Source organism: Scardinius erythrophthalmus (assembly GCF_964197995.2).
Source record: "Scardinius erythrophthalmus genome assembly, chromosome: 2".
NCBI classification, from domain to species: Eukaryota; Metazoa; Chordata; class Actinopteri; order Cypriniformes; family Leuciscidae; genus Scardinius; species Scardinius erythrophthalmus.
The window spans coordinates 30,225,465-30,232,583 of NC_138222.1; the positions used below are offsets into that span (position 1 = coordinate 30,225,465).

General features: G+C 36.6%; 1 long non-coding RNA gene across 1 annotated transcript; it reads right to left on the reverse strand.

Moving 5' to 3' along the window:
* Window positions 1–2,091: 2,091 nt before the first annotated feature.
* LOC308679761 lies at window positions 2,092–6,394 on the reverse strand. The gene is made up of 5 exons (XR_014028844.1): window positions 6,277–6,394; window positions 5,935–6,013; window positions 5,292–5,358; window positions 3,513–3,640; window positions 2,092–2,683 (listed from the first exon to the last, which is right to left on the reverse strand). It is a non-coding gene; the product is annotated as an uncharacterized lncRNA (long non-coding RNA).
* Window positions 6,395–7,119: the final 725 nt, after the last annotated feature.

Below are 7,119 nucleotides of genomic sequence, written 5' to 3' on the forward strand. Positions count from 1 at the left end.
GCTAACAATAACACGGATTTAAACTTCCAGCTCCAAACTCACCTCTCCGGTTGGGGTGATGGTCATCCTCTGAGGCCGTTACTGACACTGTAATGTGAACCTTGTCAAATCTGCTGATAAATCTTCCTTTGTTTCAAACAGAGCCAAACTCAGGCTCACTTTTCATCACCCCGACACATCCCGTTCCAACCCCCCGCCATTCCTCAAGCATCACAGGCTAGCGGTGATTGAAACCACTTGTTGATGAGTGTGTATCCTCTGGGCTGCACTTTATTATTTTTATTTGTGGCAGATGCACAAGAGGAGATTTGACTGACACCCAATAAGCTCAAACCTAACCTCGTCTAACCCGTAGGCCCCTCCTTGTCTCCAATGCGGAACCATGTTTACTTTATACTAACTTGTAGCACCCTCCTTTTTAGGCCACCAACACTTTGTGGTGTTAACTTCCATCTCGCAATCAAAACTGCAGATATAAGAAAAAGCCATTATTTGATGAATAGATTTGTTTGGGTTACACTTCATTTGTGTTTATGGGATAGTTCACCCAAAAAGTCTGCCATCATTTTGGAATGACATGTGTAAGTAAATGATGACTGCATTTTCATTTTTTATCTATTTTAACCTGGAGTGTGTGCTTCATTTTTCAGTTGAGCATTCTAGACTTTCTGAATATACTCCATTGAGCATGGACTTGTTTCATATGGACACGAACAAGTTCAAAATGTTTTTCAAACTCAAGTAGGACAAATGCCTTCTGATATGCTTGCATATCCATTTGAGTGGTTTGGACCTTTTGTCTTTTGTTGATTTTATTGGCATTTTCCAACTTCTTCTCTAAGAGGTTCTAAGAGTGCTGCCACCTCATGGACCCACCAATTAGTGCTGTCTATTTTGAGCACGGTCACAAATTATGGTCACCTTGATTTTTCCAAGTAAGTCCCTAGATCAACATTCCTGTCCGAAAACTTAACCCTATCCTTACCCTTAAACCTAACCTTGCCCATAAGTTGTCCCTAAAATCAGAGGGAAATTATACAGTATGTGAACAACACTGATGTAGAAGCACTTAACCCTGACTGAAAGCCTAAACTTGACATAAACTGTAAACTTGCCTCTCAAATCTGATTGGTTGATTGGAATGTTGATCCACGAACATGTTGTGCTTGGTGAAACATTTGGGCTAAACATAACAATCCAACAAGTTGTTGAAAAGAAGAAAAATCATGGCAATATATAGTTAAAAAGTCTGGAGTCAGTAATCTTTTTTTTTTTTTAATGGTAATACATTTTTCAGCAAAGATAAGATAAATTGATTAAATGTGATAGTAAGTCACAAAAGATTTCTATTTCAGTTAAATACAGTAATTTTGAACTTTCTATTAATAAAAAAAAAAAAAAAAAAAAATCTGAAAAAAAAAATGTCACAGTTGAACTGTGTTGAACACACAGAACTGTGTTCCACGTTAATAAAAATAAGAAATGCATCAAATCAGCATATCAGACACTGATGTGACACTGTGAATGTGACACTTAACGGGATAGTTAATCCAAAAATGAAAATTCTGTAATTTACTCACCCTCAAGATGTTCCAAACCTGTATGAATTTATTTCTTCTTTCTGAACACAAACAAATATATTTGAAAGAATTTCAGTAACCAAACAGTTGTCGGGCACCATTGACATAGTATTTTCTTTTCCTCCATATTAGAGCCCGACCGATATGGATTTTTGGGGGCCGATGGCGATCCCGATATCAGGGAGTAAATAAAGCCCATAAAATATCTGCGACAGGCTCATATCGGCCGATAAAATCGGCAGACCGATAAATCTTTATCACACTCTAAAAAATGCTGGGTTAAAAACAACCCAATTTGGGTTATTTGGCAACCCAGCGCTGGGTAAATATTGGACAGAACACATGCTGGGTTATTTTGACCCAGCAGGCTGGGTTTTTATACATTAACCCATCTGCTGGGTTGTTTTTAATCAGTGCTGGGTCAAACAACCCCTATGCTACAGGTTATTAATTTTAGATAATAAAAACGAATAAAAAAATATTAATAACAATAATAACACTACTGTTTATTGATTCAATTAAAGTGTTTATTCCAGGAAATTAATATAATCAAAAATACATTCATGTTAAAAAAAACAGACATCTGTAACATAAACGGAGGCCCACAAAAATCATTTGTGCTAAAATGTTGGTATGTTAAAATATTATAAAATGGTAAGATTCTCAAAATTCAAAACTCTTCACTTATAAACTGTAAAATAGCCTACAGCTTAAGATTCTATTCACAAAGAATACAATAAAAAACACGTAAGTACATACATTGTAATTCACTTAAATAAGCAATCATTTAGTCCTGTGCAGCAAAAATGAGAGGCACATCTCTGCGTATAAACAGTAAGTACATACATTGCAATTCATTTTAAATAAGCAATCATTTAGTCCTGTGTAGCAAAATAAAAACATGAAACTCTATACCTATAAACTGTAAAATAGCCTAGCTAAAAATTATCTTCACAAAATGATAAAAAAAAAAAAACGGAGTCAACTTTTCCAGAGTTTCCCCATTCACCAAAAAACTGTCCAGCCATTCCAAGCTCCAAGACAAAGGGGAAGGGTTTTGCTTCTCTCTGCCTTTCCAGGTAAAGCACCATGTTGGTTCCAGACTAAATGAGGGAAAGACAATATCAGACACAGATAATTATTTAAAAGTGTGTCTTAGGTTTTCATAAGAGCAGTCTTAAATTAGTTAAATACCATCTTAAATTAACTTAAAGAATTAGTTCACCCCAAAATATAAATTTCCTAATCATTTACTCACCCCAGTGCCATCCAAGATATCCATGTCTTTCTTTCTTCAGTGGAAAAGAAATTAAGTTTTTTTGAGGAAAACATTTCAGTATGTTTCTACACAGAATAGACTTAAATGGCAACCAACTATCCCAATGTTCAAAGAAGGTTCAAATGTCAGTCTCAATGCAGCTTCAGAGTCTCTACACAATCCCAGTTGAGAAATAAGGGTATTATCTAGCGAAACCATTGGTCATTTAAAAACAAAAAACAAAAAAAAAAACATTTATATACTATTAAACCACAAATGGCTGATGGTTTCGCTAGATAAGACCCTTATTTCTCGACTGGGATTGTGTAGAGTCTCTGAAGCTGCTCTGAGACGGACATTTGAACCTTCTTTGAACGTTGGGATAGTTGGTTGTCATTAAAGTCCATTCTGTGTAGAATAATCCTGAAATGTTTTCCTCAAAAAACTTAATTTCTCTTCCACTGAAGAAAGAAAGACATGGATATCTTGGAAGACATTGGGGTGAGTAAATTATTAGGAAATTTTCATTTTGGGGTGAACTAATCCTTTAAAGAGTTGTGAGAAAATGAAATGCATGTTAGATTCAAGCAGCAATAAAACGATTTATCGTGCAGCCCTACAAAAAGGTGTAAAGAAATGAGCCTGCCCTTTTTGTCCCCAGTTGTTTTACTTACCGGTTGTACATCAATGAATGAGGTTCTTGTCTCTTGAATAGTTGGCCGAAAGGTTTTGTGGCCAATCTTGTACACAGGCGGGGGAAGAATGACAGGCAGGATTGTAAGTGCTAGTATGCCTTTGGAATCTAAGAATAGAAAAATGGCAAATTAGAACTTGTTCGTTCATCAGCTTTTAAATTAAGCAAAGTGCATTTCTAACTAAGGTCAACTTAGAATGAGTGAAATTAGCTTAAATATATAACAGTTAAATATGTACTCTGGTAATCTGAAAACATTTAGTGTTATTAAAGGTATAGTTCACCTTAAAATGCAAATTTACTCACCCTCATGTCAAATTTACTCGCCTCATTTACTCACCCTCACGTTGTTCCAAACCTTTTTTTGGAACTTTTTTTGAAGTTTCTTTCTTCTGCTGAACACAAAAAGATTTTTTAAAGAATGTCAACAAGATAGTTGACGGTAACCAATGACTTCCATAATAGGAAAAAAGTACTATAAAAGTCAATGGCTATTGTTAACTGTTTTGTTACCAACATTTTTTCTTTTGTGTTCAGGAGAAGAAAATCATTCAGGTTTGTAATACCATGAGGGTGAGTAAATGACGACAGAATTTTCCTTTTCAGGTGAACTATCCCTTAAAGCAGTGCTTCTCAAACCCGTCCTGGGGACCCCATACCACTGCACATTTTATATCTCTCCCTCATTTAACACACCTGATTCAGCTCATTAGTACAGACTGCAAAATTTAAATTGGGTGAGACATCCTAAATTATGGGGGTCCCAGGACATTTGAGAACCACTGCCTTAAACCAAGAAAGGGGCAAACAAGCACAGCTATCTATGAAATTACACTGACAACGACTAGGCACAGAAGTGGTACCCTATGCCAGCCCTACAATATAACTGATTTAAATTGTCTTGTCATGTGCTTGTACTTGGACAAGTAAATTGGCCATTCATGTTTTTGAGCTTATTGTGAATGGTGTAGCAAACTTTGTTAAAGGGATAGTTCGCCCAAAAATGATATTTAACCCATGATTTACTCACCCTCAAGCCGTTCGAGATGCATATGTCAATCTTTTTTCAGACAAACACATTTTCAGTTTTTTTTAGAAAATGTCTTAGATCTTTCAGTGGTTATAATGTGAAGCAATGGGGTCCACCTCCTTCAAGTTCCAAAATGTGCATGCATCCTTCACAAAAGTAATCCGTAGGACGTAGCGTAGAAAGCGTCGTGACGTAGAACGAACGTGACAGCGCAGCCAGAGAGCAGAGCAAAACAAAACTCTACGTTCGTTCTACGTCACGACGCTTTCTACGCTACGTCATACGCCAGCATCCATCTCCATGAACGCGCGTCGAACGCTACCGGAAGCCAGTTATTTTCGTTTCTAAAGTTTTAAATATGTATGTTTTTACGACAAAACCGCACGGATTACCCTCAGAAGGCCTTCGTTTATCCCCCTGGAGCCGGATGGATTACTTTTGTGAAGGATGCATGCACATTTTGGGACTTGAAGGAGGTGGACCCCATTGCTTGACATTATAACCACTGAAAGATCGAAGACATTTTCTAAAATAACTGAAAATGTGTTCGTCTGAAAAAAGATTGACATATGCATCTCAAACGGCTTGAGGGTGAGTAAATCATGGGTTAAATATCATTTTTGGGCGAACTATTTAAGGGTTAGGGTTGGCACTGGATGCAACTGTGAAAAAAAGATTACATACTAAGAAAGAGAATTTGAAATGCAAAATTGTTCATCACATATTTACCAGCAATTTTTCAATGAGGCACTCAAGACTCCAGTTGAGGAGATTTGTTGAACAAAAATGTCCATTGCTGTAAAAGAAAAGAAGGAAACATCTGATTAGTAATATCTTTACAAATTTAGCATGTCTTATACAATGTTTTTAAAATTAATTTTTATGCTGGCTCCAGTTAATTTAAAAAAAATATATTTAAATAATTTTAATGAATCATTACTTAATTAAAAAAATAAAATAAATAAATAGACTAAATAATTTTTAACAGCTTAATTAACTATTGTTAATTCACAAGACTGTAAACAGAAGAAATGTTAATTTTGTGGATATTTTGTGGACTCTTTTTTTCAGAGCCGGTTTAAGACCAAATTGTACTTCAGTAACTACTTTGATTATCTTTACATAGTTTCTGAACGTAACTGAAGCAACGCTCACTGAGCTGACTTCAAATGAACAATGACAGTTTTTGATAAGAATTGTACTGAGCTGGACGATGACACTGTTTTCTGCAGAAATGCTTAGCCAAATTGAACTAAGGCGCACACACCCAAACACAGAGAACATACTGCAGCATAATTCAATATTTTATGTAAAGCTACCTTTCGAAAATGACTAACAAACACAGTTAAATAATAGGTAACGTTAGACTTACAGCTTCTTTAGCATATCCAGCCACTAGCCAGTGACGTTACACTGCATCCATCCGCCGAATCAAGTAACCCGCAACATTTCTGGAGATAAAACAGACACCAACAACTGTACTTAGACATTGTGACCGTGTTTTAAGTGGAATAATTGATTACAGACCGTGTAAAAATAATGAATGTTATGTGTAACGTAACGTTAACGTTAGCATAACGGTCGCTAGTTCGACAGACGTCGACGTCGTCAATAATTCATAGTTCATTTCAACATAACTTCTTGTTGACTTTCTGACTTATTTGACTAACGTTACTTAACAAAAGGAAAGTTGTAATAAAACAGGGTTGCTCACCTTTACGCTCGCTCCTGCTTGAACCTCTCGTCCTCCTGTTGACGTAGTGATTTGAACAGTGTGGACAAAAGCGCGCGACTCGCGAGGAGGCGCTGGGTCAAAATTTCCAAAACAAACCCAAATGCTGGGTCATTGTCAGCTGATTACGGAAAAAATAACCCAGCAACATAGTCAAAATGCTCAACCCAGCATTTGGGTTTAAAAAATAACCCAGCATTTTTTAGAGTGCATAAAGATGAAATATTATTCAAAATATCTTCTTTTGTGTTCAACAAATTCATACAGGTTTGGAACAAAATGAGGGTGAGTAAATGATGACAGAATTTTCATTTTTGGGTGAACTATCCCACTGAAGTAATGGCTGCTGGAATTTCAGCTTTGGCATCACAAGAATAAAAAAAATATATATATATATATACACTCACCTAAAGGATTATTAGGAACACCATACTACTGTGTTTGACCCCCTTTCGCCTTCAGAACTGCCTTAATTCTACGTGGCATTGATTCAACAAGGTGCTGAAAGCATTCTTTAGAAATGTTGGCCCATATTGATAGGATAGCATCTTGCAGTTGATGGAGATTTGTGGGATGCACATCCAGGGCACGAAGCTCCCGTTCCACCACATCCCAAAGATGCTCTGTTGGGTTGAGATCTGGTGACTGTGGGGGCCATTTTAGTACAGTGAACTCATTGTCATGTTCAAGAAACCAATTTGAAATGATTCGAGCATTGTGACATGGTGCATTATCCTGCTGGAAGTAGCCACCAGAGGATGGGTACATGGTGGTCATAAAGGGATGGACATGGTCAGAAACAATGCTCAGGTAGGCCGTGGCATT